This window comes from Sus scrofa, chromosome 3 (genome assembly GCF_054392235.1).
Source record: "Sus scrofa isolate SSC_HxYL_T2T_F1_AM1 chromosome 3, Sscrofa_HxYL_maternal_Yorkshire_Landrace_v2.0, whole genome shotgun sequence".
Lineage (NCBI taxonomy): Eukaryota > Metazoa > Chordata > Mammalia > Artiodactyla > Suidae > Sus > Sus scrofa.
Genome location: NC_139385.1, coordinates 118,484,971 through 118,497,329, shown reverse-complemented (window position 1 = coordinate 118,497,329; position 12,359 = coordinate 118,484,971). Strand labels below are relative to the sequence as shown.

The 12,359-nt window shown below is 38.7% G+C and overlaps 1 protein-coding gene across 17 annotated transcripts in view; it reads right to left on the bottom strand.

The window, feature by feature from the left end:
• Positions 1-12,359, bottom strand: part of LOC110260036 (uncharacterized) — a 69,241-nt gene that overhangs the window by 12,686 nt on the left and 44,196 nt on the right. The gene's annotated exons all lie outside the window — the stretch shown is intronic.

Below are 12,359 nucleotides of genomic sequence, written 5' to 3'. Positions count from 1 at the left end.
ACACCCTGACAAGGAGAGGAGGATGGAGCAAGCAGGATGGATGGAGAGTCTGGGGTTAGTAGATGCAATCTATTACATTTAGAATGGATAAGCTATGAGGTCCTGCTGTGTAGCACAGGGAATTATATCCAATCTCTTGGGATAGAATATGATGGAACATATATTTGGGTCACTACACGGTACAGCAGAAATTGGCACAACACTATAAATCAACTATAATAAAAAAATTTTAAAGATAAATGCTTCAATTCCGCTTATAAAGGTACAATTTACTGAATTTCTGAATTTCTGTAAATTAGAATTAGCTTAAAGGGAAAGGTTTGGTTATATCTGAAAAGCAAAGATTAAAGGCCAGTAATATTTCATGTAAAAAGTCATAAAAATCATCCTATTTATCAATCATTCAATCCCAAATAAGCCTCATTAGTTTAATATCACTTTGAGATACTTCAGGACACACACACACAAAACCACTTTCTTTTCTCTTAAAATGCATTTCCATTTTCCATATCTTCTTTTACTGAAAACATCCTATTTTCCTTGTAAATTAAAGTACTTTCCTTATTATTTCTAGTAGTTTTAATTACAAGTAATTTTTAACAATTTAAAAAACCTTAATCTCTATAGGAGTTATCTTGTGGCACAGCAGATTAAGGATCTGGCATTGTCACTTCAGTGGCTTAGGTATGCTGCATGGGTTTGATCCCTGGCCCAGGAATTTCCATGTGCTGCATGTGTGGCAACAACAACAACAACAACAAACCCTTACTTGCTACCAAAAGCCAAGAAGCAACAAATGTCAACTGTGTTCTATTCCTGTATTTTTTGAATGGCAAACTTATGAACCTAAGTTATGGTTTTGGAATCATAAGCTCTAGAAATACATATTTTCTCAGAGCAGAACTTCTTTTCTCAATGTGGTATAAGACATGAGCCCGTATAAACTCAATAATCTTTTTTAGTTTCTCTCTAATAAGCCGAAGTAGGTAAACTCAGACGTGCTTAGCAAATGGTGTGTCAGTATTTTATCTTAATTAGAAATGATCTGAATATTCAGTGAATTTCCATCATCTGTTTTAATTTAGCCAAACACTAAATTTTCAAGTTATCAAAAGTCGGGAGAAACTATTTTTCAGTAGACATACATAAAACACAATTCTTAAGGTGTTTAACTAAGAACTTTTATCCCATTTAACTCTATTACTTGTGAAAATATCATACCAATTTCTTGTTGACAAATTTCTTAACAGAAATAACATTAGCCTATATATTTTTAGTAAACCTAGGTACAATAAAAGCATTCTACTTAATGTTGATAATTCTAAAGACGTCTGTATTAAAAAAAAAAAGTTCAAGTTGATGGGTTTTTTTTTGGTCTTTTTAGGGCCACACCCACGGCACATGGACAATTCCAGGCTACACCCAGAAACGCCAGATCCAAGCTGCATCTTTAACATATACCAGAGCTCGCTACAACACCGTATCCTTAACACACTGAGTGGGGGGCCAGGGATCAATCCCATGTCCTCATGGATACTAATTGGGTTCATTACCACTGAGCCACTGTGGGAACTCCCAACTTGAACTTCTTTTTAATTAAAGGTTAATCCTAGATCATGTGACCCTTTAAAAATTTGGGTTAATTTTTTGTATATTTAGAAACATTTGATTTGTTAAGTGCTTACTTTTATTTATTTCCTTTAATGATTTTATTCTAGTTATCCAATAATTATGCAAATTAATCAAAATCAAGAAGCCAATTAATAGTAAAATTTCATAATATCCTCATTTCCCCATGTTTTTGAAGTGCCCCGAAATAATCAATAAAATGACATGTTAAAAACAGCTGAAACTACAACAGTGATAATACATTTTGTCCATTTGAGATTAAAGGCACATTTATATTGAAAACATGTCCAAAATGTGAAACCCAAATTAAAGATATGCTATGTTTTTCATTAACAATAATAATGATCATCACTTTGACTTTACAATTTGATGAAAAAGTTGCATTGAGTGCACTTGGATAAAGTAGATTAATAGCTTAATATTTACCACAAAATGTCAAATTTTGTAAGAGAGGAAAAAATGTTCTTATTATGAAGGACAAATTGGTGTATTTGTACAAAATATCAGCTTGCTATAAACTCTGATATAACACTGAGGTATACAAAAGTGAAAATAATAAAAGAATGTACTAAAATGATCAAATTCACCTAACAAACCAAAAGTAAAATAGAGGTTCTTCAAACCACTATTTGGATTATGGTCCTTCACAATGATGACATATTCTACCAAACATACAAAGAGGAACTTCTCAAACTTTTCCAAAAGGTTGAAGAAGGAACACTCCCAAAGACATTCTATGAAGCCACCATCACTTTACTACCAAAACCAGACAAAGATACCACCAAAAAAGAAAATCATAGGCCATTATCTTTGATGACTATAGACTCAAAAAGTCTCAACAAAATGTTAGTCAATTGAATCCAACAATATATAAAAAAGGTCATACACCATGACCAAGTGGGATTCATCCTAGGTTCACAAGGATGGTTCTGGTTCAACACAAGCAAATCAACATCATACACCACATTAACAAAAGAAAAGTCAAAAACCACATGATTATCTCAATAGATGCAGAAAGAGCATTTGACAAAGTCCAACATCCACTCACAAAAAAAACTCTTACTAAAGTGGGTGTAGAGGTGACATACCTTAACATAATCAGAGCCATTTATAACAAACCCACAGCAAATATAATACTCAATGGAGAAAAGCTGAAAGCCTTCCCACTAAAATCTGGAACAAGACAGTGATGCTCACTCTCACCACTTTTATTCAACATAGTATTGCAAGTCCTAGCCACAGCAATCAGACAAACAAAAGAAATGAAAGATAGCTAAATTGGAAGAGAAGAGGTAAAATTGTCACTGCATGCAGATAACATGATACTATATACAGAAAAGGTGCTTACTTTTAAGTCAATTAAATAGAGCTCTTTCATAGGTTAATTTTGATGATATCATCCAGAGGTAAAAACACTCATAATAGATATACATAAATCCAGACAGACACAGACATTAGTTTTCCTGCTTGAATTTTAAAAGGCCCCTTTTCCTCCCCTTTTTTTCCATTTCAGTTGTAGGTTCTTCTAATTGAGTCAAGACTATAGTCTCAGGCAATGTGGCTGTGGCCTGTGTTTGCATTTCAAAGACATAAGAGTTATAACTTCAAGCTTTCTCCTAGGAATACTTTTGTTCTCTCAGGAACAGAATTTTGAAAACGTGTTTCATCAAGCCAGCTTCTTTAACTGTGCATGCAGATATGAATTTTGGAATGTCAGAAGAGCTCCATTCTGGTGATTTTAGGGTTAGAAAAGTATTGTAAGTAGGTTCCATATCAATTATAGAAGCCAGCTGGAGTTTCAGTGGGTGGCTGCCTGTCTGGGAGCTGGTAAGCTTTAGAAACACATTTTTTCACTTTCTTCCAGTTTTCTTTTATTATAAAAGATACAATTCCTTCCAACTTTAAGTCACACTTTTAAAAAGGTCAGCCAACCCAGTTCACTCAGAGCTTCCCCCAGGGCCTTGTCTTTTCTGTTAACTCTGAACAACTGCTCCAGAGAAGTATGATTTCAGCACAGCTTTGTATCTTTTTCAGACCAAACAAGTCAGAGACAATACCAGAGGCAAAAAAAAAAAAAAGAAAAAAAACAAACAAACAAAAAAAAACAATGCAGTGAGTCAGTGTGGCCTTGGCATCTACAAAAGGATCTTATCAAAGGAGTACCAATATAGGCATCCTAGGAAGAGAGGTATTTAGTCTTTATTTTTAACATGAACATTCTTTACTTCTGGTCAGCCCACCTTTTTCTTTAATAAGAAAAACAAAGGGAGAAGACTGGGTCAAGAGGGCAGAGGAAGAGGATCCTGAGCTCATCAGAATCACAATGATGTGCATAACAACCATCCATGGAAAGGAGGAACCTACCAGAAAACATCTTCTACAAGTAAAGGCATAAAGAAGGAACCACAATGAGGGTAGGAGGGATGATCTTGCAATATAATTAACTCATACCCTGAGATGGGCAACCCACAAACTGGAGAATGATTATACTGCAGAGATGCCCTAAAGGAGTAAGAGGGGTTTTGTTTGTTCATTTTTTGGCAGCCCCTCCCATGGCATATGGAAGTTCCCAGGCCGGGGTCAAATCAAAGCTGCAGCTGCAGGCCTACACCACAGCCATGGCAACACCAGATCCAAGCCACAACTGTGACCTACACTGCAGCTTGTGACAACGCTAGATCCTTACCCCACTGAGCAAGGCCAAGGATGGAACCCTCATCCTCACAGAGACAACACTGGGTCCTTAATCTACTGAGCCACAACAAGAAATCCAGGAATGAGAGTTCTGAATTCCACATTGGGCTCCCCAGCCTGAAGGTCTTGAACCAGGAAGATGAACCCCCAGAGTATCTGGCTTTGAAGGCCAGCAGGGCTTAATTTTGGGAGTCTCGATGAACCAGGGGAAATAGAAACTTCATTCATAAAGGGAACACACAAAATCTCATATGTTCCAAGACCAAGGGGAGATGTAGTAATCTGATAGGAGCCTGGACCAGACCTACCTACTGGTCTGAGAGAGTCTTCAGAGAGGTGGGACAGGGCTGTGGATCTGGGGGACATGGATACCTGTGGTAGCCATTCTTGGGAGTTCCTCTACCTTGTGGACTCTCGTGTTGGTAAGCAACATATGCAAAATCCTCTCCCTAGCTCATTGGTGCCAAGACCTGGCCCCACCCAATACCCTATAGATAGGCACCAGGGCTAGGATGCTTCAGGCTAAGCAACTAACTGTGTAGGGACGCAGGCCCACCCATCAGCAGACAGGCTGCCTTAAGACTTCCTAACAGCTGCCTCTAGATAACATCCTGCCCACCAGAGGTCTAGGACCCAGCTCCATTTACCAATGAGCAGGCACTGGCCTACCTTGCAGAAATCCTGTTCAAACCTCTGGAACACCCTCTTCCATTATGGGGCAGAAACCAGAAAACCTCAATCCTGCAGCCTACCAACTCAGCCTGTTCTCAGAAAGCCAGACATTGCCTGGGACCAAGTGGGTGCCAAACCTTTCCATCAGCAAGCCAACGCAAGCTTTGGGACACCTTGGACCCCATACCCAACTGTGTCACAAACTACCTCCCCTTCAAATCCCTGGGATCCATTCAGTTTTAGGTTCTATTAGTTGAGTCAAAACTATAGTCTAAGGCAATGAATCTTGTGTCTGCATTTCAGAGACATAAGAGTTATAATTCAAGCTTTCTCCTAAGAATACTTTTGTTTTCTCAGGAACAGAATTTTGAAAATGTGTTTCATCAAGCCAGCTTTGGGATCCTTAGGCCTTGCAGCCAGAATCTAGGACCTAGCTCTGCCAGCCAGTGGTACAGCATTAATCCTAGGATCCAGCTTCAACCACCAGTGGGAAGGCAAGAGCCTGAGTCTTCTGAACCCTGTTTCCACCCACCAGTGAGCTGGAACTAGCCCCAGGTCCCTCTGCGGTTCTTTCATCAGCCACCTAGTGACCAGGCCCTACACATCAGCAGCAATCAGCCTGTGTAGAAGGCAGGACCTGGCAACCAATCAGACTAGGGGTCATGAATTCAAGCCTACCAGACCAGCCATAGAGTCAGCCCACCACAACAAGAGGACACATGCAGTGCTCAAAGAGAGAATCCTTACAGCATATAGATTGAGTGCTGAAAGCGGAGTATGCTGCTGGGATCCATAGGACATCTCCTACAGAAGGCCACTTCTCCAAGGTCAGAAAATGTAACTAACTTATAAATACCTAAAAATACAAGCAGCAACCTAGGCAAAATGAAGCAACAGAGGAACATGTTTCAGATAACAGAACAAGATAAAACACCAGAAAAACTAAGTAAAGTGAAGATAGGCAATCAACTCGAGAAAGAGTTCAAGGTAATGATTGTAAAGATGATAAAAGAACTCAGGAGAACAATGGATGCACAGAGCAAGAAGTCACAAATTTGTAACAAAACCGTAGCAAATTTTTAAAAATCCAACATAGATGAAGAATACAGTAAATTAAAAAATACATTTAAAAGAATCAACAGCAGAATAAATGATACAGAACAATAGACGAGTAAGCTACAAGATAATAATGGAAATCACTGATGCTGAATAGAAAAAAGAATGAAAAGAACAGTTAAACAGACCTCTGATACAACATCAAGCACATTAGTATTTGCACTATATGGGTCTCAGAAGGAGAAGAGTGAGAGAAAGGGCCTGAGAACATATTTGAAGATATAATAGCTCAAAACTTCGCTAATCTGAGGAAAAAAACCAGACCTCTATGTCCAGGAAGCACAGAGTTCCAAACAAGATCAACCTAAAGAAGATCCACATAAAGACACACTAATTAGGAGTTCCCATCGTGGCTCAGTGGTTAACAGATCCAACTAGGAACCATGAGATTGTGGGTTTGAGCCCTGGCCTTGCTCAGTGGGTTAAGGATCTGGCATTGCCATGAACTGTGGTGTAGGTTGCAGACACAACTCGGATCCCGTGTTGCTGTGGCTCTGGCATTGGCTGGTGGCTACAGCTCCAATTTGACCCCTAGTCTGGGAACCTCCATATGCCGTGGGAGTGGCCCAAGAAATCACACACACACACAAAAAAGACACACTAATTCAAATGACAAAAATTAAACATAGAGGATATAAAAAGCAGCAAGGGAAAATAATAAATAACATACAAGGAAACTCCCATAAGGCTATCAATTGATTTTTCAGCAGAAACCACGCAGGCTGGAAAGCAGTGGCATGATATATTTAAAGTGATGAAAATGAAAAACTTACAACCAAGAATACTTTACCCAACAAGGTTCTTGTTCAGATTTGATGGAGAGATCAAAAGCTTTACAGACAAGCAAAAGTTAAAAGAGTTCAACATCACCAAACAAGCTTTACAACAAATGTTAAAAGGAAACTCTTCAGGTGAAAAAAATAAATAAATAAAGGCCACAACTAGAAACAAAATTACGAAATGAAAAGCCTTATCAGTAAAGGCGAACCAAACGTTATGGTAGGAAATCATCCATGCACAAAGATAGTAAGAAAGTTAGAAGACATGAATTGAGAAAAGTAGCAGGATACAAGATTAACATCCATAAATTGGTCCCATTTCAGTATACTAACAATGAAATATCAGAAAACGAATATAAAAATACAGTAACTTTTAAAATTGCACCCCAAAAAATCAAATATATAGGAATACACCTGACCAAGGAGGTGAAAGACTTACATGCTGAGAACTATAAAACATCAAGGAAATTAAAAAGGATTCAAAGAAATGGAAAGATATTCCATGCTCCTGGGTTGGAAAAATTAATACCACAAAATGGTCATACTACTCAAAGCAATCTACAGATTCAATACAATCCCTATCAAATTACCCATGACATTTTTCACAGAACTAGAACAAAAAAATCCAAAAATTTATATGGAACCACAAAAGACCCAGAAAAGCAATCCTAAGGAACCAAAACCAAGCAGGAGATATAACTCTCCCAGACTTCAGGCAGTATTACAAAGCCACAGTAATCAAGAGAGTATGAAACTGGTACCAAAACAGACATACAGACCAATGGAACAGAATAGAGAACACACAAATAAACCCAGACACTTATGGTCAATTAATCTCTGACAAGGGTGGCAAGAATATAAAATGGGGGAAAAATAGTCTTTTCAGCAAGTGGTGCTGAGAAAACTGGACAACTACATGTAAGTCAATGAAACCAGAACACACCATCACACCATGCACAAAAATAAACTCAAAATGGCTTAAAGACTTAAACAGAGGACAAGGCAATGTCAAACTCCTAAATAAGAAAACAGGCAAAACATTCTCTGACATGAGCCTTACAAATGTTTTCTCAGGTCACTCTCCCAAGGCAACAGAAATAAAAGCGAACATAAACCAATGGGACCTAATCAAACTGACAAGATTTTGCACAGCAAAGGAAATCTTAAAAAAAAAAAAAAAAAAAGACAACTTACAGAATGGGAGAAAATAGTTTCTTTCTTTTCTTTAAGGCCACACCCGAGGCATACGCAGATTCCCAGGCTAGGGGTCCAATTGGAGCTACAGGGGCCGGCCGGACCACACCACAGCCAACGCCAGATCTGAGCCTTGTCTGTGACCTACAGCACAGCTCACAGCAATGCCAGATCCTTATCCACCGACCAAGGCCAGGGAGCAAACCCAAGTTCTCATGGTTACTAGTCAGATTTGCTAACTGCTGTACCACGATGGGAACTCCAGAAAGTAGTTTCAAATGATGCAGTTGAAAAGGGCTTAATCTCTAAAATATACAAACAACTTATACAACTCAATAGCAAAAAAGTCAACAACCCAATGTAAAAATGGGCAGAAGACCTGAATAGACGTTTCTCCAAAGAAGATATACAGTTGGCCAACAAGCACATGAAAAAATGCTCAACATCACTGATTATTAGAGAAATGCAAATCAAAACTACTATGAGGTACCACCTCATACCAGTCAGAATGGCCATCATTAGCAAGTCAACAAATAACAAATGCTGGAGAGGGTGTGGAGAAAAGGAAACCCTTCTACACTGTTGGTAGGAATGTAAATTGGTGCAACCACTGTGGAAAACAGTATGGAGGTACCTCAGAAAACTACACAGAACTACCGTCTAACCCAACAATTCCACTCTTGGGCATATATCCAGACAAAACTTTCCTTGAAAAAGACATAAGCACCTGCATGTTCATTGCAGCACTATTCACAATAGCCAAGAAATGGAAACAACCTAAATGCCCATCAACAGATGAATGGATTTAGAAGATGCAGTACATATACACAATGGAATACAACTCAGCCATAAAAAAGAACAAAATTGGAGTTCCCGTCGTGGTGCAGTGGTTAACGAATCCGACTAGGAACCATGAGGTTGCGGGTTCGGTCCCTGCCCTTGCTCAGTGGGTTAACAATCCGGCGTTGCCATGAGCTGTGGTGTAGGTTGCAGACGCGGCTCGGATCCCATGTTGCTGTGGCTCTGGCCTGGGCCAGTGGCTACAGCTCCAGTTGGACCCCTAGCCTGGGAACAGCCCAAGAAATAGCAAAAAAAAGAATGAAATAATGCCATTTGCAGTAACATGAATGGTACCAGAGACTCTCATACTGAGTGAAGTCAGAAATATAAAGACAAGTACCATATGATAGCACTTATATCTGGAATCTAATACATGGCACAAATGAACCTTTTCACAGCAAAGAAAATCATGGACATGAGAACAGACTTGTGGTTGCCAAGGGGGAGTGGGAGGGAGTGGGATGGACTGGGAATTTGGGGTTAATAATACAAACTATTGCCTTTGGAATCAATAAGCAATGAGATTATGCTATATAGCACTGGAAACTATATCTAGTCACTTATGATTAAGTATGATGGAGGATAATGTGAGAAAAAAGATGCACAAATGTACATGTGACTGGGTCACCTTGCTGTACAGAAGGAAATTGACAGAACACTGTAAATCAGCTATAAGGGGAAAAATAAAAATCATTTAAAATTTAAAAAAAGAAAGACAAAAATAATACAACCATCTATAGCCACAATAAGCAGTGCAGAGATACCCAAAACACTTAAATATAAAATATTATATCAAACACAGAAATTATGAGGAGATTATGAATGCAGCTTTTTAAAAAATTATATATTGATATATAAAAACCTCATGTAAACCACAAAACAAAAATCTACTGATATACACAAAAAAAGGAAAAGGAATCCAAACATAATACTGGACGTAATCATCATATCACAGTAAAACAAAAGAAGGAAAATAAAAGACCAACAGAACCACCAAACAATTAACAAATTGTCAGTAAGATCAAATATATTAAATATTAAATGGATTATATTAATACGTAATTATATATATTTAATATTTATATATAAATAATATACATAAGTAATTATATTAAATTTAAATGGATTAAATGCTACAACCAAATGACAGAGTGGCTGTATGGATTTTAAAAAAAAGAAAGACCTGTATATATGCTGCCTATAAGAGATTCACTTCAGATCTAAAGACACATACAAACTGAAAGCGAAGGGACGGAAAAAGGTATTTCGTGCAAATGGCAATCAAAAGAAAACTAGAGAGCAATACTTGTATCACACAAAAATAAATTTTAAAACAAAGACTGTTACAAGAAACAAAGGACACCATAATGATCAAGGCATCAATCCAAGGAAATATAATAATTGTTAATATATATGCACCCAATACAGGAGCACCTAAATATATAAGTCAATGTTAATGGACATAAGAGGAGAAACTGACAGTAACACAATAGTACTAGGGGGCTTTAAATACCCCACTTACATCAATGGACAAATGATCCAGGTAGAAAAATCAATAAGGCATCACTGGCCTTAAATGATTCACCAGACTAGGTTGACTTAATGGATATATATCAAAATATAACAAACAAAATCTTAAAGTAGTAGAAAGGAAGAAATCAAAGATCAGTGATGAAATAAATGAAATAGAGACTAAAAAGTAATGGAAAAGATCACTGAAACCAAAAGCTGGTTCTTTGGAAAGATAAAAATCGATAGACCTATACCCAGATTCATCAAAAAAAAAAAAAAAAAAAAAAGAGAGAGAGAGAGAGAGAGGGGGAGAGGGCCTGAATCAATGAAATCAGAAGTGAAAATTGACAAATTACAACCAACACCACAGAAAGGCAAAAATCCAAGACTGCTATGATTTATACACTGATAAAATGGACAAACTATGAGAAATGAGCATAGAAAAGTACACTTTCCCAAGACTGAAACAGGAAGAAATAAAAATATGAACAAATTGGAGTTCCCATTGTGGCATAGCAGAAACAAATTTGACTAGGAACCATGAGGTGGCAGGTTCAACCCCTGGCCTCACTCAGTGGGTTAAAGATCCGGCATTGCTGTGAGCTGTGGTGTAGGTTGCAGATGCAGCTTGGATCCCATGTTGCTATGACTGTGGTGTAGGCCAGCGGCCATAGCTCCAATTAGACCCCTAGCCTGGGAACCTCCATATATCGTGGGTGTGGCCATGAAAAGACCAAAAGAAAAAAAAAAAGCCAAAAAATCTATGGATTGCCAGTAGTTAAATTGAATCAGTAATTTCAGAACTCCCAGCAAACAAAAGTCTAGGATCAGATGGCTTCTGAATGTTTGAATTCTACCAAACATTTAGAAGAGAATTTATACCTATTCTTCTCAAACTATTCCAAAAAAACTACAGAGGAAGTACTCTTTTGAACTCATTCTAGGAGCCTGGCATCACCCTGATTGCAAAACAAGACAGATATCAGAAAGAGAAAGTTACAGGGCAATCACAAACCTATGAAAGATGGCAGCGATGGCAGCTGGTTCAGGTGGATGGCTTGGGCTGAGATTAGAGCTGTAGCTGCTGCTGGTAACTGTGCTTCAAGCATGCAGTCTAGAGGATTAGCAAAGATAAGATGGCAGAGTAGATCTCGAGCTCACTTACTATCATGAAAACACCAAAATCACAACTAACTCCTTAACAACCACCAACAAAAAAGCCTGGAACCTACCAAAGAAGATATTCTATACCAAAGACAAAGAAGAAGCCACAACAAAGCTGTAGGAGGAGCACTTTCATAACATAATCAAATCCCATACCTGTCAGGTGGGCAACTCACAAATGGGAAAATAAATACATCGCAGAGCTTCTCCCACAGGAGTAAGAGTTCTGAGTCCAATGTCAGGATCACAAGCCTGGTGTTCTGGCATCAGAAGCAGCAGCCAGATCATTTTAATTTGAAGTCCAGCATTGCACAAGTGCAGGAGCTCCACAGACTGGGAAAAAAAAGAGACTCTACTCTTGGAGGATGCACTGGGATCCTCCTCACATGCACTGGGAACCAGGGTGAAGCATCAACTCCATAGGAGTGGGCCAGAGTGAACTCTGGGTCTTGAGGGTCTGCTGGGGAGTCATGGGGTGAGTGTGGATCACTGTGGGAGCAAGGAGACTAGTAGCAGAGCCTCAGGGAATAATCATTCGTTGAGGTCTCCTAGAGATTGTGGTTTTGGCCCCATCCAACAGCCTGCAGGCTCCAGTGCTGGAATGCCTGAGGCCAAACAACCAACACTGTGGGAACATAGTAAAACTCAACAACAGACAAGCCACCTAAAGTCATCCTGAGCTCACAGCTGCCTCTAAACATGCCCAGTGACTTGGTTCTGCCACCAGAAGAACAAGATCAAGTTCCATCCACCAGTGGG